The following is a 22,074-nucleotide window of genomic DNA, read 5'->3' as shown; positions in this document are numbered from 1 at the left end:
TTTGGCAATCTCCATTTGGGAGCATGAAATTAAGGGCAAGACAAACATAATACCACAAGTGGGCAATGCTACAAGCAGAGCTACTGATCATACTGTAAGCAGCAGTGACCAGTGGAGCTTTTTCTTCTGAGAAAAGCACAAAAGGAGTTGTGTGATTCTTAGAGTGAGGAGCATCTCTAACATCTAGTTTAATTTTCAAATTCATTGTTTCATCAGTCCATTCTCTTTGTAAAGGGTGGAGAACTCAAGTGAAATTCTTGTCCCACTGTTCAGGATCAGGTTTTCAAGTTAGTCATGTCAGTAACATACTTTTTTAAATTTAAAAAAAAAAAAAGTGGAACAGGGTTTCATTTCATTTACAGGCTCACAGAATGTCCGAGGTTGCAGGGAACTCTGGAGTTTGTCTGGTCCAATCATCTGCTCAAAGCAGGATCATCTAGAGCAGGCTGCATGAAGCTGTGTCCACATGGGTTTTGGATACCTCCAGTCTCCAGGGATGAAGGCTCCATAGCATCTTTGGGTGGCCTGTACCTGTATTGAACCACCCTCACTGTGAGAATTCTATGATTAAATGGAATTGTCTGTGTTTCAGTTTGTCTGTTGCCTCTTGTTCTTTCGCTGGGCACCCCAAGAAGTCTGACTCCCTCTTCTTTACTCTCTCTTCTTTGTCACAAAGGCATGCTTCTGGCTTATGGTCAATTTGCTGTCTACCAGGTCTCTTTCTACTAAGCCATTTTCCCAGCCACTTAGCTTCCAACCTCTACGGGTACAAAAGGAGAGGGAGGACTAAACAAGAAGGTGGGAAGAAGAGCAAATGCCAAAGAGATGGGCAGGAGAAAGGGTGGGAGTGTGTAGAGGAATGCAGGCGACTGGAACCAGTATGCTGGTTGCAGCAGGCTGGTTTGCTTCACCCTCATTTATAATGGTGTTAGGGAAGACTGGGGTCTTGAATGTCAATCCACAGGTGCTCCTGTGCTTGGTAATTTAAACAGGATTTAATGTATCCTGCAACCATAAACAAGGACATTAGTAGGAGTCAAAAAAGATGCATGAGTTTTGTTCTGAGCTGGGTACTTACACTTCCAGGACAACTAGGACACTTTCCTTTTCAAGGGTCTTTGCAATGGCATAATTCTGGCAATTTTGGAATGATTTAATAGGAAGTTCAGCTGGGCAGCTCATGTTGCTGTACTAAGCTCTGTCTGTTAAGGCAGACTTTTCCAGGAAGGGCTTCTAAGTAAAGCACCACAATACCTCCAAGGAGAAAATGTAGTTTTATGACAAGACACTAGTACAATATATTAGTTGTGGAAGACATGGGGGAATTTGTGGTCAAAGAAGCGTTCTGGGGTCGCTTAAAGGATCACTGTCATTCAGATTGCAATCCACCAGTAGTCCTCTAGGATAGATGATGTAGCACTACATTTAAGAGTCCTTTGTGATGGTCTTAAAATTGAGATTGCACAATGAGATTAATTATGGGGTTTCATAATACCTATATGTGTGTTCATTTGAGCATATAACTCTTTAATATTTGGAAATAACACAGGTGTATTGGGAGTTTTTCATATTGGAGAAATAGTTGCAGGTTTGTCCTTATTGTTGGTCCAGATTCACATCCACTGTAAATGGGTCAATCAAAATCAATAGAGCAGTACCTGTCTGCCCTTTGTGCACCTTGCCTGTTGTGTTTTTTTCTTTCAGAAGACTGAAAGTCACTCAAGACTCATAAAATAATGATTTTGCTTGATTAATGGTGTTCCTACTCAAAGACTTCAGAGGTGTGATTCATGTGATCTGTGCCAAGCTGCTAAAGCTTATAACATGTTCTGCAACCTAAGATCAGAGGTGCAGGTAGAGAAGCCTCTGTACATGAGCACAGACAGAAAAGCAAAGATCAGTTTTTCACATGGTAAGATTTTAAGAGGTAGAGCTGACATCTCTAAGTGGATCTGGAAGGAATGCAATCACTTTCATGTATTGATAATGTCGTTTGCTCAGCTTTTTTCTTTTGTTATACCTACATAGATCCACAGTGTAACTGAAATCAGGGCAGCAGCCAATTAAGATCTATTTTATCTCTCAATTGCTTTAGTTACCAATTAAATAGTTAAAGATGTATCACGTAACCAGACACTCTAACACACTCTAGGAGTTTTGTTAGTTAACCTGGGCTTCCTGTAGTTCATGTAATGTCTATCATTATGTAAGAAAACACTGTAAAATAATAACAGTGTTATAGAGAAATGACTGCAAATAGAATACATCCAAGGTCTGAGTGCAAAATAATGTTGTAGCATTCTATTTATAATGGTAGATTCAAGGAAATCTGTTCTTCATTTCTGTTTCTATCAACATTTGAACAGAGCTTGTGCATTGTGAGGGTAATTAATCTTAGTGATCAACCACGAAAAACAGTTTTAGATGTATTTTCACTCTTTATCTTGCCTGCTGCTGTTGGCTTATTTCTCTTTGTTCTCCAGTGCATACCACCTCATTTCTATCCCTGCAGTCGCATAATTGACATGATTGCATACACAGAGTCCTTATTCTCTAGGAATTTGGCACACAAAACCCAATTTTTGCATTGAACTGTAATCAGTTCTTCAGTAGTGTTGTGTGAGTCACATGCCGTCAGAGTTCTCTTTACCTACATCCAGGTATATGCCAAAGACGATGCCCCAGGTGTCCCTTTTCTTAGCCTTTTCCTGCCAAGTCAGGTGATGTACTCCACAGTTCAGTGAAGTGCCTCCTTGGCTCACCATCCCAAGACCAGCAGCTACTCACTTCCGTCCGGACCTTGCTTGCTTCAGATCTCCTTGGGGACAAGGAGATTGATCAGCTTCTCGCTGAGATGGTTTGCCACGTAATGCCAAGGACACTTGGTGGCTGTCCTGTCCTGACCTACAGAGTCTGGTCTATCCACCAGGTCTGAGATGGCAGGAGAGTTTAATGTTTCAATACCAGATATGCTTATTTGAAGGTATTTGACATTATGTTGGATTTTGATTTGGAAGAGTAATACAGCATGATGCTGAAATCACACCACAAGTGTGATATAATGATTGTAATATACAGTGGAATCGCTATACGAACTGACTCCCCATGCCAGTCTCTACATGCTCCACTGTCTCAAAGATGGAGGTTTTGTCCCAATTAGAGGTCCCAAACCATGGATTGAATAAAAATGTGGTCTGGAAATGTTTAGATGACCTGCACAGTGAGGCATTCTTAATATGTTTTTTTCCTAGCAGTTTGCATTCTGATGCTTAATTTGTAAGAATGAATTTTATATTTTTTTCCATGTGAAGTCCTGGCTCTTATTTTAGCCAATGCTTCTGAAGGACAAATCTTGTACTTCACTGAAATTAAGTCCTGAAAGTTGTCAGAGGGAAGAGGGGAGCCTACATAATATTGGTGGTTATTCAGAGCTTCGGAGCCAAGGACTCTAGGGTAATTGTGTGTGACCTTTCAGATCTGAGATCTGCCTGCATCAAGAAGGAGGCACAGCTCACTTGAAACATCTCCCAGGATCAAGACCTTTTCTGGTTTCATTGGGAGTTTCAGGTTTAAATGGCAATTAAACCAGATGTGACTTGTGCCATCAGTGTGTGACATGCCACCTCTGCCATGCAGACAAGGTGGTCTTGTGTGCCACCCTTTGTGGTGGGAATTTACACCAGGATGTAAGGCTACCAGTGGTTAATAAACTATAAAATGTTCTTGCTGATGACTTTTAGGCATTCTTACTGAAATGAGATATTTTTCAATTTTCTATGGTAAAAAAAAAAAAAAGGGAGAGAGCAGCCTAGATAAGATGTGTATACTACAAACCATATATACACAAACCTATACTAACCTTTAAAATACTTGTAAACAGTTTATGTAGAGAGCAGGGTAGATTTTTAAGCAGGAGCAGCAGGTGTTGTGCATCCCATTTTCTGTGCCATGATGGTTGGAGCCAGAAGTTTCTGATGAAATCTCATAATTAAACAGTCAAATGCTTTGAGAAGTTGAACACAGCTCAACAAAGCAGATCCAAACTAACGTGGACTGCCAGTCTGCCAGTAAACAGACAATTGCATTATATTCTTTAATTGAACTTTCATGAAACTAAAATATGTTTTGGTAAAATTCACCTTGAAAATGTGTTCTGCTTGTGGATCCTGCATATAGGTGATCACTTTTTTGGAAGGCGTTTTATTCTTTTTTGCTACCTTAATCGTTGACCACTCCATCAACCTCCAGTTTCTCAAACCAGTACCGTTCCTATTCCAGAACTAGTATTTAAATGTCACTTAGTTGTTTTCCACAAGAACCAACCTTTAACAGGCAAATTGGCAAACTGGACAATTCAGACATGCAAACAATGCCACTTGTTTGCATTTCATAAGGTAGAAGCATGTTGTCAAATTTAGAAGATACACATGTATGAAATGTGATGTTCTGGAAAGTCTGCAAAGAGATCCTAAAGAGCCTTCTACTTACATTCCCCAAAATCAATAACCTACAGAAACATTGAGGTCTGTAATCCATTACACTGAAAGCTCTGGAGAGCAATATGAGCCACATGGCACAGAGCCATATATATTTAAATTGAATGCCTTGTAGAATGAGATGAATAAATATCTTGGAATAATACACCCACTTCTGTAAATTTACAGGTTGCACCAGCTGGCAGATTAAAAATAAGAAAACAAAAAGCTTGGAAGAGTTGCTACTACAGGAAGATTCGAACCAATGGACTGTATGGATATAGATATGTTTGAAGGCATCTGCTCTTCCCATTACAAGGTAAGACACAAAAGGATTTTTTGTGTTGGTTTGTTTCCCTTCAGTTCAGTGCAGCTCTCTTTTGTGGCACTGCCCAAGGTGACAGTGGAGATGTTCTCCAAAGCTTGGTTAGTCTAGTGGCTCACTGCTAATAACTGTGGCCTACAGCTAATGTGTAACTGGACTATAGTCAGACCTCAAAAGGCCTCAACTTTCAAAATCAATGACAAATGTGGATCCTCAGGGCCTGTAAAATTCAGAGATTTATTATGTAAAGTATCAGTTCATATAACTCTACAGGTTGTCTATTTTTAGCAGACCTTCCTGCTCCCCTAAGGCATCTTTTTTATGTGCTTATTAATTGCTGTAGTTTAAAGTAGACTTGGAACCTGTACTTAGTGCAGGACCTTAATCAGGAGAAAATGCCTCTAAATTGGATGCCAGAAAATGTCTCTAACTGGAGATGCAAGTTATGCCGTTTCTTTTTATAGTCTTATTGTTCTTTCACTTTCAGGGTTGTTTTATGGTTTGTTTAAAAACAAACAAACCAAACTGCTGCATTTTTCTTGTTTTCTATCTATTCCCATAAAAATTAATTGCATATTGCTCTAAGCTGAGTGTGGTAGAGAGCTCAATACATTTTCTTGGCATCTTTTTCCTGATGCTTGGGTATACTGTCACTTATTTTGAATGCTTCCTTTACTGAGTTGTTTTCAGGGAAGGTGCAAAACACAGATTTTCAAAAACTTATTTGGAACTGGTAGAAACACTTGAGGAAGACATGAAGCAAATGAATTTTAATGTAAAATTTCTTATTTCCAACATGATGTAGTTCTGGATGGTCAGGGGATGGTTATGTAGGACTTCTTTGTCTTCTAACAATTCTGATCAACACGACATTGCTGCAGAGCAAATGCAAACCCACCACACCAGCTCTGTGTTACTCAGGAGCTTAAATCAGGCAGCTGTGCAGTTGCAAATAGGGGCAGTTACAACTGGTCTTAGCTGCTGCCTGCTCTAACCTGGAGAGGACTTCTGGCTGAAGTCAGTGTGACATTCCATTTATCCATCATTCACCAGCCGGTGTTAAATGATGAGGGACCATCTGTGCTGGGGCAGTCAGCTGCCACTGCTTCTATTCTGCATGGAAATACTGGCCACCAGTGTTCAGTGTTACCAGTCTGCCATTGTCACAAGCATGACATACCCTCTGCCTGTTCTTTTGCAGAACTAAATTGAGAGATCCTCTTCCTAAGGTGGGAAATGTAACACTGTGGCACTGCACACTATAGAAACTCACTTGGTATGCTGAAATAACAGGAACGAAATGTGTGAAGTATTCAGAAAATGCAAAGATAAGCAATAGCAAATACAACTTAAAAGGAAAAACACCTTCATACTCTTAAGTACTTAGGACATTCCAGTAGGTTTACCTAATTGTTGTTACAGAGGAATGTACATAGACCATAAAAACCCCTGTAAGATCTGGTCTAGATAGCAGACACTTCTCTAGATAGTTTTATTTTCCCTCTCAGGTGCTTGTGTGACCCCTGGTGCCCACACACAAGTGCTCCATTGGAATCTGTATTGCCACTGGTTATAGCCACCTTCCACAAGTGTAAGTGCTGGCCTGGTCTGTGCTTTCTTGTTTGAACATCTTTACACTTGTATTTTTTGAAATCCCCAGCTTTTGGGCAAATTCCTGATATGATGGGGAGGTGGGGGGCAGAGGTGCGGCAGCCTTGGTTCTGCATATGTGAAATGAGAATACCATTATGTGTTGCCACCTTGCCTGCTTTAATCATGTGCTTTTCTGAATTGGAGTTTGAATTTGTGCTTCTTGGCGTGTGGGGGAGCTTGGCCTTGGACTGGTCCTCTGGCTGTTGCCTGGCATGTAATCCCTCCAAATAGGATTTGCATTCTTTCAGCAGCCATTCTGGGGCTGGAGAATGAATACATGGAGGCAAATTCTGCTTACACAGACATAGCTCAAGTCCAGCCATTCAGAACATGAGTCAATGACAGACAGAGTTGCACGTAAATTGAGTCCTTTCTGAAAAGAACTGGTGCTAGTGGCTAAGAGAAATGTATGGGGTCAGAGTGTCTGCAGTGTCTTAGTTAACTGGATTTATAGGCACTTATTCACAGCAAAAATGTTGTTAGAGCCTCAGAGTTGCTTTGTTAGTTTTCATTTGCCAGAGGCTGTCTTCACTGCGGGGTTGTCATGTGGAAATGTGAGCTTGCAACCCAGCTACTTCTATGTACAGTCTCATTCTTCACTTAGAACTTCATTGCTCTTTCAATGCTGTGCACTTCTTGGCTTAAAAGCGCTCGGGATGGTCTGTTATAGTGCTTCTTCTATTTGGGATGATAGCCTGCAGCTGTAGGATAGAGTAAATAACTGCAGGTAATAGTGGCTTAAATCAAAGCCAGACCTTGAATCCCTGAAATTTTATATTGCCATTTATTTATGGGCATTATCTTTGATAGCTTTCTTGGTGCGTTTATCCTTTTTTGGATGAAAAATGATGGAAACATCAAACAAAGCTTGGGAAGTGAGGGAGCAGACCACCCTCTGGTTTACACCCAACACAATATCCTGATATTAACAGAAGCTATGAAAGCTTCATTTTTTTTTTTTTTTCAGCAGCCTAAGTTTTAAATGAAAGTCTGAAGAAGAAACACCTGTGAACTTCTGGGAAGTTGTGTGTTAGAAAAGTTCAAAACTGAATAAAAATAAATTGATTTTGCTTATTGACTTAGCTCTGTCTTTCTCCTTTCTGGTGCACTGAATTTGATGTTCCTATTATTCACTTTTACTAGTAGTATTGAGGGATACCAGGCATTGATGAGACCTCAGTTGTGCTGGATACCATGCCGGGTCCAGCATAAATTGCAAATGCACCTCTCGGCAAAGAGCATATGATCAAAGAGGCAAGAAACATTAGATGAGTACAGACCCAGATGCACAGGGGACAGTGGGACATTTTTCATCAGCATGGTAAGCAGTGGCTTCAGGAACCTGCAGGCAGCCAACTCTGTTGCCTTGAGTTGATTGTGTTTTAGGGTGCTGGAGAATCAAAGCACTTCACCCACGCAGGTAGGGAGGGTTCTGAAGAATTGCCCATAATGTCATTATGATACTCCCTCTGTGCTGTTTTGATTTGAATAAGAGCAGTTTGATTTAAATTAACTTGAAAATTAGAGCAACTTCTTGGCAATGGGGGGAAGCCTTTCTCTTTTGGAAATGAGGGTGGCACACAGCTTGCCTGTCCTGTGGTGTAATTTGTCCTGACATTTGCTGGCACAGTAAGTTCTTACTAGCTGCAGTGACACTTGCCCTGTGTGACATAATTCAAAACACTTTTTCATAATACTTCCACTTGAACTGAAAGCAGCCAAACTGTCTTTTCTAATTTCAGCCCTTTTGATCCCTTGTCCCCAATGATAAGTTCTGCTTTGCAGTGTTTCCTGGTGCTGCCTGAAATAAAGATGAGATGGCAGCTAGCAATTCAAGGTTTCTCCTATCACTAATTGAGAGCATGCTCTAAATTGCTGATCCTTCACAAGTTATATCATGAAGGAGTTAGCTTCAGAATTTAGCCCTCCCAAGGCAGACATTAAGACATGGAAGTAACAACAGGGCCAACTAACAATAAGATGTGGTTGTGGTTGCCTCCATTTATTAGTACTAACATTGGACACTAGTCACAGAGTATTACTTTTAAAACCCATCAAAAGGAAAATGGTATGGAGTGAGATCAGAATCTTCACAATCAAAAATAATGCATTTTGCTAGATTTGATGTGGAATACCAAATGGAAATTGTTACCACTTTGTTTTTAATTTGTTTCTGCAATGTGTGTGTCTTTTCTACAGTAAAGAATACCTAAACTCTTGTTGCTACGTAGTCATCTGTTCAAGAAGCATGTGAGATGCTGTGCTTATTTCTTGATGCCTAGATGGAAAATACAGTTGTTTTGATAACATTTTGCTCATACTAATGCCATTGAATGTGCATAATTCGCTCCCCTTGATGATCTGGCCCTGAGAAGTTTGAGTACTATTCCTAATAGTAAGCAATAACCTTTCTTTTGGGGTGGTGGGAGAGTATTGTGTACAATTTGAATGAAAAAAGTCTTTTGGATGCAGTTAAATGCAGTCCACTCTGGTGGGGAATTCACCCACAAGTGGAGCAATTTTGCGAGTGTAACCTCTTGTTTGATAGCTGGTATAAAATTGAACTGGTATACCGTGTAGAATCAGACTGGGAAATCTGATAGAAAGGTAAACTTGCTAGGAGACTAAGAGGGTTCATAAGTAATGGCAAAAAGAAAGAAGTACTTGGTTCTTCAGGATGCATTGTGCTTCCTCTGGTTTCTTGCCAAACATAGAAATGAAAGCTGGGTCACTTTGAAGTGTCTACTTATTTAGCCTCAGGTTCCTCACAAGCCATAACGGATTAATGGTTTTGAGGACAACCTCGTATCAGCTGTGAGGTGGGGAAATGCCCTGATTCCACTCCCTCCATACAGATGGCTCCTGAGATTAGCCCAGGATCATGCAAAGCAGAGAACTAAATTCCACTTCTAAAACCAAGCACCAGGTCTTGAGACTTACTCGATGCTCTTGCACCAGTGGGATGATCTTGCTGCAGAACAAGTCGGCCATACCACTCCTATCCTCAGTTAGATGAAGGGTCAGTCTGTTAAATTTCAGCTGTGCATTTCTAGGTCAGATTCAAAGTGAGTAAAAAGGTCACACTTCATTTTAACTACTTGGTGTTCTGTAAAGAGAACTGAAAATAGTAAATGGAGTACAGAAGACTATAGAACTTCAGGAAAAACTTAGTTTTGCTGTTCAGCTTCTTACAAGAAGGAGGCCAAACTGAACTTTTGAACTGTGATCTGTCTGCAAAGGTGAGCTTGCACCTGAGACAGAATTACCTTGCTGTGCCAAAGAGGTCCCTGTAAATAAATATCATCATACTGGAAATTAAGTCAGTATAGAAAATGTTACAGTGTGATTTGTGTATTTATTTCCATATGTGTGCTGTTAGTTACATGTTAGATTATTAAAAGTACACTTTTAAAGCTCTCTTTTTGATATAACATTTTTGTTTCTGTTTTCATCTTTCTTTATTTCTCCTTACATGCGTTTTCTGATTGCGTAGACTTAGATACATACTGCTTAAAAACAAGCCTTTCTAAAAGCAAATGCAAGGTAAAATTATTTAAGCAAGTGTCTTTTAGCATTTAGCATGCCAAGGGCAGGGCTAAGAAGTGGAAGGAATGCTGGTGAGAAAGAAGGCAGAAGCACAACATGAAAAGTTTTGCAAGTGAAAGGCAACATCCTCTTTTGCACGTAGTTGGAGTTGCTTATAGCTGCAAAGAGCTAGCTGAGTGCTGAATGGAAGTGTTTAAAAAGTGGGGAAAGATTTTCAATTCTAAATGTTCTATAGAAGCAGGTTTCCATGCATTTCAGTGTGGGATCTAAATTTAAATTGTTGGCATCTTTCTAAATGTGTATTAAAATGCATGGGAAAATTACATATATGATAAACTATGTCAGAAGAAGAAACGGTGCTTTCTCTTGGTACAAAGTGAGACAAAGGTGGTCTGACCATGGTCTTACCTGCAAGACCTAACTGGGGTTTTTTTGCATGGCTTTAGCCAAATTACCTAATTTATCCACCTTAAATTTTTCCTTTGGTTAAATGGAGTAATAGAAATAGCTGAGTTTGACTGTGGGAACAAGATGAGGGGAAAAAAATGCATGTGCAGCTGTTGAAGATCCAGATTGTTAAAAATGTAGAATACTGTTATATGACTTTGGTCTAGTTTGAACAACATGATCAACAGGCATCCTTGTCTTTTCTTTAAATTGAAGGATGTTTGGCCTACCACAACAGGCTTATTAATTTGCAATTGTCACTTCTTCTTTTCAGATGAAATCTTCCTATCTTTGAGTAGAATCTTTCTTAACATGCTGTTGTCTTAGGCACACATCATCTACCTTATTTCCTGATTCTGCCACACAACCCAATAGTTTTGAGAATGGAGGTTGTTGGGTACCAGTTGGCAGGAGCCATCACTAATATTTTAGACTTTGTTGGCAATTTAATAATACCGTATTCTTTGGTTTTCTGTTTCTCAGCAGTACCTTACATATTTCTTCATCCTTCAAACTCCGTATGTCTACGTCTTGCCTTAATTTTCCCGTTTTGGAGAATTTGACATCTTCCATCCTTCCCCTTAGGCTGTTGAAATTCTTCCTTCGTCTTAATGTGCCTTCCCAGGTTAGCTTTAGCTCTCTGCTCGTGGATGATCAATCTGGTTTTATCCAGCTTTACACTAAGTGGGATCTTCTTTGTGTTTCCCTCCTGGGACTCTGTCATCCCTTGAACTTCTGCTCTGTAGAGAAGTAGAAACATTCTGCTTATCAGTCACAAAAAAAATCAAGCACGTTTTCATGTTGGTAGTCAGCATTTTATTGTCTTATCTAATTTCTGATCAAATAGATTTACATGGTGTCTCTTCATATACAATGAAATTATGCTAGCATTCCTATTCTCTTGTGCTAAACTTATTAGACAGGCATGTGTAACATCATGCCTGTCTCTTTCAGCTTCAGTTATATATGTGTGTGTGTGTATATACATATATCTAAAAACAGTACTTTGTGCTCTCAACACCCTCATGCATAACTTCCCAGTGATTTTCTGCTGGGTGTCTCTTAAGAGTTTCCATTCTTGTTCCATCCAGCATAATTTCTAATTAAAGGTTGCTACTTTCACGATTCAAGTCTCAGGACACCTGACTTCCAGACATGGAGGAGTGAAGGAAATTTGGAACTTTAACTAAAGAAGTCTTGAGAAGAAGTGGAGGTGGTAATTCTCAATAGCTCATCCAGCAGTAGACTGAGAAATCCTAATGCCTGATTTATCTCTGATGTAAGTGGCACCACTTAAAGTAACCTCAGGAACAGAAGACTAAAATAGAATGACCCGGAGCATGTGCTGTACACATGGCAGATCAGAGCAGTCCTAATGAAATAGCCCTTCTTTCTCTCTTCACATAAACAGCTCCTGGGAAAGAACTGTTATGATTTTCCCCTGCAGAAGTGGAAAAGGTGTAGGAAAGTGATGTGATGAAGCCTGTTAGGGACACTTTCCTTAGAAATTTCCCTATAGTATTTGCTCTCAAGTATGAAGGTGATCTGTGATGAGGACAAGTGTCCAGTAATAGAGGAAGCCATTCTGCCTATTTTCCACAGATCTTTCCCCTAAGAACTGCAAAAAATTTCTAACCACTTCAGATATCAGTGGTGCCATCTCATCTAAGATGTGCATCTATTCCGGTGGAGCAAAGATGAACGTGGAAAAATGTGTTTTAAACAAATGTATTTCCCTGAGAGAAATTTGTGTTGTTATGGAAGAATGAAAGTTGTTGTTTTTGTTGTTGGTGGGGTTTTTTTATTTAAGATTTTGTAATTCTTCATAGTGAAAGGAGCAACTGAATGCAGGTGAGGAAAATGGTTGTGCTTCTTCTGTCAAGTCTCTTGTGTAACACGCTAGTATATGAACACATTTAAAAAGCTTTTAGGATCTTTAAAACACCCAAACATAGATGATTGCTCAGTGTAATTATCAGAAGAGCCAGCCAGCTAGCTGTGACTGATTTGAAGGCTACCAATAGGACCTATCCACATTAACATAAAAAATGACAAGACATCTTAAGATCTGACACTTTGTCTGTAATGGGGTATTTCCTAAGGAAGGTGTGGTGTTGCTGCTCAGAGATACATTTGGGAGGTGCTTTGAGATTTGTAGGTGAAAGTTGTTATATATAAACCACAAAGTGTTAGAATATCAAAGGATTAGGGGTTTATATCTAAGATTATAAAAAAATAATTGACTGCTTCCCAAAATGTGTGTTTAGTTTTCAAGAACCATAGGGCACAGAATACCAGCAGGGCTCCCTAAGAATTGATTTTTGGATACATGGCTGCCAGTGGTGACTTTTTCTTAAAAGAGGATTTTAGGTATCAGCAGCTCATAGCACAAAACCAGCTCGATCTGATAGCGCCACCGCTGTGGTTGGGTTCTGAGGCATGAGCTCAGGAGAGCGGGTTGGGGAAGACATTGAGGGATGGGAAGATAATTTTCACACCCTGCACAAGTAGCACAAGCTCTTTTCTTAATCTAATATCCTGGAATCTGACGTGGATAACTATCCACAGGGGATATTCAAAGACTGTAATTAAGAAGTTTGCAGCAAGGGTAGCTGTGAAAATTTTTCCATAGAGTTCTTTTTTTCCTAAATGCTTTTTGTCACTAGTTCAACCTCATGTTGTATGGAATCACCTTGATTTTCCCTGTCTGGTATAAATGCATAGTGGGTTATGGCAAATACTGGGATCTTTTGCAACAGGGGGATCATTTGCTATTTTCCTTCAAACTATTAGTAGCAGCACACTGCAGCTATTGCAATCTACCTTGTGGTGATGCAGTGAAATAGTCTGCAGCTTTCCAAGTATTTTGGGTGCATTAATTAAACTTCGCAATACCCCTCTGATGCAGTATCTAATGGTAGGCAGTGCTCTGTGAGTAGTTATATTGTAATTAGTGCAGCTATATATGACTGGAAGTATGTGTTGGTTAAAATGATGGAACCTCACCCCATCATGTATCATATATCCTCCTTCCAAGGTCTTAATGCTATGACAACAGGAATGCCAAAAATAGAAGTCAGGAGTGTCTGCTCCTGGGAGAATGATTTCATCCCTGGGCAGCGTTTCCTCCCTTAGGACCTTCTTCTGTGTGTCTGCTTTAACTCACCTTCTTGCTACCTTTGTTGCAGAGAAACAGTCTTGCCCTAAATCAACTTTTAAGTGACAGATAATTGCAATCATAAATCTCTTCCACAGGGGGCTGGGACTGTCTTTCTTTTTAAGTTAGATATATTAGGAGTTATCCTGAACTTGCTTCTTGCTGTGGAGCCAGTAGTGTATGAAAATTTAGAACATTCAGGCACCTTTTAACAGAATACCCTTATCAGTGTGCAAGGCAAGTTAGTTGTTGGTTTATTGAAAATCAACCAAAACACAGACACTATTTTTTATATTTCTCACCTTTCCTTGTTTTGTGACCCTCTGTTTTCTGTATATGTGTTCAAAGTTAAGATTTTCATTCTTTAGAGAGCCTGCACAACTCTAATCTGATATCAATGGGACAATTTTGTCACATCTAAACCAGGTTTTTTGCAGCTGCGTTATAAATGCAGCACAGCATCACCAAAGGACTGTTCAAGCTGATTTCTTACCACTGGAGCTTACTGTCTGTGGCTGACAGCTGGGTAATCATGTAACTAGGTAAAGGTCAGAAGTAATCCACCACTCTGCATTCTGGCACTGCAGACCCTTTCTAAACCCAGTAAGTAGCTGCAGAGCTGGGGCCTGTTCAGATCTCGCTGGTGGCATGCAAAATGTGGTAAGTACCTAATTTCAAGAAGAGTTGCCCAATTCCTGTAATTAAATAGCCGTCTGCTTGCTGCTTTGTTGCAACATCTCCATCATCCAAAATAATATACTGACCACAAATACTGTTCAGTAACAGAAAAATTAGCCGATACCATACTGCTGTGTGATATGGGGCAAGAACTGTTACAGAGATATACAGAATCTTGGCACAGATATCCACTGGTTTCTGAAGTTATATCCACTGTCTGCTTCTGTATTTTGAACTGTGATTTTTAAGTTTTTTGTTTCTTTTTTTTATTGGTGTGGAGGTACTACCTCAAGGGAATTTTTGGAGATATTTTCTCCCATTTAGGCAGCATTTTCTGCTGGAAGGATAATCTGATCCCTACCTAGTACAAGGCAATCTTCAGTAATTTATGCCTATAGATATAGGCATATATTTCTGACTGCAGAGAACACACTAGATCATAAATGTTTTTGAAAAACATGGGGGATCACTTACTGAAACGAACAGTAATCTTTCTGCTGACTTAATGATTGAAATTCTATTCAGGGTATTTGTGCAATTGTTTTCAATGATTTGGACAGGACTGATTACAGGAGTAGGACCAAGATGTGATAGCAAGAAAATAGGGTTAATTAGAAACTGTGTGGTCCTGCAGTGATCCTGGAGATCACCGAAGTATCCAGGACTTTCGTTGGATGCGATACTGGTTTCTCAGCTCCAAAAGAGTGTTACCCTGAAGAGTAGGTAAAGACATCGTAAAATGGTCTTCTCCAGAAGGTGTTGTTCCTTGAAGTAAAGCAGCTCTGCAAATTTCTGCTTTGGAACTGTTTGAATAGTGTGGGTCAGATTCTTCCTCTCCTACTTACTTATGAGCCAAAGTGAGATATTTTGGCCTTGTGCTATTAATGATCATGGTTTTAATTACAATGTTTTTGTTCAGCTTTAGTTGTAATTCTTGGAGATTATTTTATACTTTCATTACTTTCTGTGCTACACAGCATTTTTTAGCATATGTGAAAATTATATTTTGCCCGAACTCAGAATTTCTTTCATTTTGCAGTACAAGGGTGTGATTATGTTATCATGTTTTTATATTCTTCTGGAGAACACCACCCTTGATTCCAGCATCGCTTTTATTTATTTAAAAGGCTGATACATTATTGTCTACTTTAGATCACACAATTGAACAAACACTCCAGGAAAATCAGGGGTGATTAGCAAGTACCAGTTAGTCCTCTCCACAGCTTTTCTATTCCTTTGTCTTCATAGGAAGAAAGAATTCAACTACTAAGATTTTTATTCTCCTTTATTCAGTGAATATATAATTCAAAATGTAATAGCTAACTGCAGAATTCCCAGAAGGTCTAATAAGATAATAAATTACCTTAAAAATAGACAACTTTCTGGTACATATTCTTGATTCAGGAACATGTAATTTCCCAGTTTTCACAGCGATGTAGTTAAGCCAATGTCTTCTCAGATGGTCTCCCACAGTTACTACAGTAGGTGAATTTCAGTGAATTTGGTGTGAACAGTAGTATCAGAATCTGATCTCAAAACAATTTCTCTTTTCTGATCTATTAAATGAAATACCAGTAGTCTCAGGTCGTCTTTTTAAATTAATAATCACAGTGTATTCATACTGTCTTTCAGTTCACGTAATTAAACAGCAGATGATGAAAAAGATCATAGTTAACTTGATTCACTGCTGTGACAAAGCAGGATTGTTCCTGGTGTCATATTTTCCGTTGCTTTGCCCAGTACACCTTTAGATGATTTAAAAGACAGATTGCCTTGTAATTTCCTCATCCTTTCTAGGTGAAATTCAGGTTCTCACATGAGTTTCAATAAGAGGCTCATTCTTTGTTGCAGTAAGCAGTTCATCAATGTAGAATGACTTTTGCTGAGTTGATCAAGATGAATCTGTGTATTTCAAATAATAACAGAGCAGTTTAGAAACCTTCATGGCTAGATGCTGAAATTGAAGGAGAAAGGTTATGTCTGAAAAGGTAGAGGCATTGCTTCTCAAATGCCATCCACGTGACCATGCGACTGTCTCTTACTGTAGCAGAGCAAAACCAGCCAAGTGGGTAGGCGTATGCGACAGGTTATTTAAACTGACAGAGTTTAGAGAGGAAAAAAATGTACTTTGCTGGAAGACTTCTGCCTTGAGTCAGCAAGGCTTCCTAACTCAAGCTCTCACTGCTTGCCCTTCATAGCTACGGGAAGTCTTTTCAGGGGATTAAGTGATTGTGTTTAGGGCTTGGCAGTAGACATGAGACTTTGTGTTCCAACCTCCAGTGAAAAATTCAGTGACAAGTAGGTTGTCAGCCAGGAGCAGTTGTGGATTCAGTCCCTTGTTAGGGAAGTGGCAGGGTTGCAAAACTGTAATTACTAAACTCTAAGTAATCCAGAGAGGGAGGCTGATCTCTCATATAAGTCTTCTCCCTTTTTATAACTTTTAATCTACATGAAAAAATTGGCAGTGCAGACTAGTCATATGAAGTCGTCTTAATCCAGGTAAAACTCTTCCTTCCTCCTGTCTTCTTTTCCGCAGTCCACCAAACTCAAGTCCTCAACTAAACCTTTAATTGTATTTAAAAGATTCCTTTCACAATGCTTCCTTTACTTTTCACCAAATTACACTCAATCTGTTCCATAAATAATTTGCAGTGTAGAAGTTCTTCAAGTAAGCTACTTCTCCAAGCAGAAAGTTTTTGTACACTCTTCCCTTACTTAATAGAGCAAAACATATTAAAGAAATATAAAACTTGAGCCTCCGTAGCTCCTATTGTCACTTAACCCAGATAGCATAAGTGATTACTGAAGTGTGTACAATCCAACATTTATCCTGCTTGATTAGCAGATCTATCCACTGAATTTTGTTCTTCCTGTCCCTGTGGAACTGCAGCTGCTTGCCCACCCTTCTCCATTCTGGCCAGGTAATTGTCTCTGTAGAATTAAAAAAGAAAGAAAAAAAGGCAAATGGTTTATGCTTGGTTTGAAAATAAATGTTAGATATTCATTCCCATATGTTGTTATTGTTAAGGAACTGTGCTGACAAAACCACTTCAGTTGTGACATAAGAATGGAAGGGAGAGGGGAAAGCAAAATAAACAGGACTGAGGGATGTGCATGTGGCTTGGCAAATTGAGCAAAGGGAGGAGGTAGGGTGATAGTTCCGAACTTCACTGATTGATTTGCTTGGTTTAACTGATTTGCTCTGGGACACAAAGTACCTTCACTCTTCAGTATGCCCATCCATAAGAAGGTTATGTTACCTGATTTACTAAAGGGTTCTGCAGATTATTTGTAAAATTCTTTGAGAACTTTGAATGAAAAGAGTCCTATGTATCGAGGCACTGATGTAGAAATGATATAGACATGAACCTCAGTCTGGTACATTTACTGAGCACAGCATTACTGCCACCATGAAAAGGACTGGAAGAAATCTCCTGGGAGCTGTTAAGTAATTCCTCGAGTCTTTTTAGACATTTACTATATATTACTTTAACTTGGCAGCAAACATGGTGTGATATTCAGCATAATGCATACGAGTTCTGGAGGAAAGAGGGGAAAGAGTGGGGAAGAAGGGTCATTTGTTGAGGGCTTTTAATTCCTTTTGTACTCTTACCCCATCATTAGATCTAAAATTCATTTCTTTTCTAGAGCCCTAGCTATGTATTCAGTATTAAGCCACTGGAATTTTAAAAGGAAAGATTTTCAATAGCCAAGGATTACATCCTGAGGGGAAATGAAAGGCTTTTTCAGGCATGCTCTTCCTTGATGACAGAATACTGGGTAGATGGATGGCTGGTCAGCTTTAGGATGGCACTTTTTAGATGATTACAGCAGCTCTTCTCTGAACACTTGCTTCTACTGCTCATCAATTCCATTTGCAAATCACTCAATTTCTAAACCATTTAATGACTCTGTCTTGAAAACTATTCAAGTCACAGTGATCTGCCAAAAATAACAGCAACCTGCTCTTCCACAGCACTATAGGATTCATTCCCCTTGCTTTGTCTTCTGTTTTTTTTTTTCCCCATTAGGTTTTTTTTCCTCCCTTTTCCTCAATTTCAGCTGTCCTTGTGGCAGTAGTGTTCAAATGGAGAGCTAAGAAGCCACAAAGGTACAAGGGAGCAGTATTTCTCAAGGAACAATTAGTAATGTTGTCAAAGTAATATGCAGGGGAAGGCAGACAGCTGGAGACGTGAGGCAAAGTCAGTCAGAGCTTGAAAGTGGACTAAACACCAGCCTTCCCTGCCAGAATATCCTCTCTGTTGAGTGGCCCATGGTGAGCTGCTGGCTACTGGTGGAAAACCTTTGGCTTCTTGACACTGAGTGGAAGAACCCAGGTTTATAGATCAAAAGACATACAGGCCTCTCAAGTACTTTGATTCATATTTCTTCTTGGATGTTCAGGATGGAGGTGCAACCTGTCCTAAGCCACTAGGCCACATGGTAAGGGAGAAGCTACAGTGCTGCAGCTGGATGCTGTTTGTCTTACCTAGCCAGTGTGGCTGCATCAGTATTAATAAATTACATGTGGCTGGCATGCCTGGAGTGATTCTTGGGTGCAGAGCACAGCTGCCTACATGCAGCTCATCTCTATATAATTAAACTTTTTTAGCTTCCAGAAGATAGCCACATGCAAACTGTGTGCCTGGGGTGGCATCTGCACATTGCTAACTCCCAAAGTCTGCCAGAGAATTGGCAAAACCACGCTAATGACCATTTGAATGACTTAACAGCACTGATGATTGATTTGCAGCACCCGTGGGCGTTCCTTTGCGATGTGTAACTTGGAAATGTGACCCTGTGTGCAACAGGTTGGTTTTCTCTGAAGGATACAGACAGGGTTGGAGAGCTGATGTTTCAGTGATAATGTAAGGTCAGACACAGGCAGTAAGGATGCACAATGAGACAGATTGATCTTGACAGTGTCGCTGTGGTGTTTTGGGTTGACTTTACCCCACCTTCAGGAACTGAGATGATGTTTTGAAAAAATTTTGCTTTTGAATGTCTACGTTCCATTTGAGCCTGAGAGCTCAGATGGCAAAGCGAACAGGGACAGATTGCAGGTCTTCTTCCACAAAACTGCCTCAATTTTTCAGACCTCTCTGCACAAGCAAAACAAAATTCTTGGGACTTTATTCCACGAGGAGAAGCCATAAAACAATGTGCAAAAGAGGCACTTTTCTGTTGACTGCACAAGGAATTACACTTGCCAATGCCATTATATGAATGTGATACTAATGCCTGTTTGCTGCAGTGCTGTAAGCAAACTTATGCCATGGTGTATTTCTAACTAATTAAAGTCTTATTTGGGAATGAGTCATTTGTACACCAGAATGATTTATTTATTTATTTTAAATCACAGAGACAGGCATTTTGTACTGAGGTCTGCTGCCTCTGTAGGGCAATTTATTATCCCAAAAATGATCTGGGGTTGCTCCTCTCTGAATCCAAGCATCTGTGACGTTAATGTTACTGCATTTTATAATTGGTACTTGATGGTTTAAGTGGATAATCAGCTAAGACATAAATGCAGCTTACCAGGAAACAATTGAGAATTTAGGATAATAAGGCTGATTAGGCACTGTGTTATGCCAGTCTCATGCTAAGATAATTCTACTGGGTTAAAGTTGTACAAAAAATAGTATAAGATACACAGTGGTCAGGCAGACCCCATTCACATATGCCTGACTGACTGTCGTTGAGGAGACACAGCATAAATGGTAGTAAGTTCCTGTTAGTGAAAAAGATTCAATGTTCCTCAAGTCTAGGATTCTAGACATTGCTTCCCTGAGATTTCTGTGACTTTTTAAATAAAGGTGTTTGAAAATTAGTTAATAACATCCCACTGCAGTCATCATTTCAAATACTTTTTTTTTCTGTTATATAGGCTTAATATTTTAGATTAAAACATGAAAGGAGAAGCATCTTGTCCAGCATTACATAAACCTGGTGGCTTTTAGCATTCACTGGGAATGCTGTTTTGATGTTAAAGCAGATGTTAAAGCTCTGCAGAGGAGGGAACTGGGTGTGTTGTTCTGGTAGACAAGCACGAGACCCAAAGTGCATGATTTGTTCACGCTCTTAATTCAGGACTCAAGCAGTTGAACCATGTGATCACCTCAAGAGCTGTTTGGGTGAAAGGTGAACAAATAAAGCTTTGAATTACCTTTGTGCCTCCCAGGAACAAGCCTTGATGGGGACCAATTTAGTCTTTGGCATAAAAGATTGCCTGGGTGTCATGGGGAGGTGACGCAGAGCCTGGTGTGGCAGACATCGTTGCTGGGTATAGTTTCTCATGGTGTTTTTTGTAGCACTCACTCTTGTGTCTCAAGGGCTCATTCTGGCCATGTTTTCCATGCTATGGGGATGGAGAGCAAATTGAGAGAGTTCAGTGATAATACTAATATCTTTTTTTCTAGAGTGTGCAGTGTTTCCCGGATACCAAGAACTACTTCTATGAAGCAGATTGACCTGTCAGTGTCTCATGTTGTTCTGAGGCTCGCATAACCTGAATCCTTTAGATCTGTCTGTCAGATTCCTCTGTACTTATTAGGCTTGTGAAATCCACATGCTCTGATGAGCAGTTAATACCGTCTCCAAAAGTGCCTAATCCCTTGCGTGCTTGTGTCCTTGTGGTGGTCTCTTGGTGTCATTGTTTGGCATGCCCTTGACAACTTCCATGTCATAGGAGCAGCAGCTGGAGCTGAATGTTCAGTGGCCATGTGATGTTGCGATGTGTTAGACATATGCTGTATGTTCAGGGCTATTTCAAGGATTAATTTTCATGAGCCATGCAGATGAACAGAAGCTAGCGATCCTCAATCCATGCTCATTACTCCACTGTGCTTAAACAACAACAAACTATTCATCTTATTCCATGTTTATTTTTCCTCCCAGAAATTTGGGGTGGGGCGAACTGAACAGCCTTTGTGTCTGGTTAGAAGGGAAAGAATAAATTAATTTTCTCCAGGGAGGGAAATGCAGGAAAAACTTGCCTACCGTAGGCTCTGTATGGCAGAAGCCAGCTGGCCGGTGTGCCTGGTTCATAGCTCTGAACAAGCCATGGCAAAGGCTTCTCTTACCTGGGTAAAACATCACAAGGGACTGTGAGTTGAGGGAATTGTAAAGGTAAGGGGGAAAGAACATCACTGTTTAGCAAAAAAGGCTACCAGTGGAGTAATTGCTTTTTGAAATAGTGTTGCCAAATTTCTTCTTTTTCTGTTGTCTATAGATTGGGTTATTCTTTTATCTCTGTATGACAGTCTTTCTTTTCCATAATGGTCCTTTTTTTTTTTTTTTTTCTGTACAGTGACAGGCATTTTACCGTGTTCTCTTATTTTGTTCAAACACTTTTTGCTTTCTTTGAATTCGATAGATATAATTTGTGGTTGCTAAGAAGAGACTTGTTTTTTTTTTTTTTTAATACTTTGTCTGTAGAAGTATGGCAGAAAGTCCTGAAAGCGGATAGTCCAAGATTAACTGGCTTTCATTTGAATTTTTGCTTTGATGCCAAAGTAACTCCTGTGAAGGGATAGCTCTAGTCTCTTTTCAGAATTTCGTCACTGGGAAAATGGCTGAACTGGTTTGAGAAGTATCTGGTAAAATTGGCATCATCCTTAACTCATGGAAAAAGACCCTTCACATCCTTTGTTTACTTCCTAATAACAACACAATGCTGTTATCAATGGGGTACCAATTGTACATCTACCTGATCTCCTATCAAGCTGCTATTGCTGCCTGGGCTATACATTACATTTCTAGTAGACCAGTTTTTGCTTTTTCCGCAAAATATC

At 39.7% G+C, this 22,074-nt stretch overlaps 1 protein-coding gene across 3 annotated transcripts in view; it reads left to right on the top strand.

The window, feature by feature from the left end:
* Positions 1 to 22,074, top strand: part of TMEM108 (transmembrane protein 108) — a 252,658-nt gene that overhangs the window by 88,592 nt on the left and 141,992 nt on the right. For all 3 annotated transcript variants that reach the window (XM_071804877.1, XM_065832971.2, XM_065832969.2), the window contains exon 2: positions 4,665 to 4,794. The gene's annotated coding sequence lies outside the window, so the exon portion shown is untranslated. The remainder of the gene's footprint in view (positions 1 to 4,664; positions 4,795 to 22,074) is intronic.

This window comes from Patagioenas fasciata, chromosome 2 (genome assembly GCF_037038585.1).
Source record: "Patagioenas fasciata isolate bPatFas1 chromosome 2, bPatFas1.hap1, whole genome shotgun sequence".
NCBI lineage: Eukaryota > Metazoa > Chordata > Aves > Columbiformes > Columbidae > Patagioenas > Patagioenas fasciata.
The sequence above is the reverse complement of the archived record's forward strand: the minus strand, read 5'-3'. Positions and strand labels throughout refer to the sequence as shown.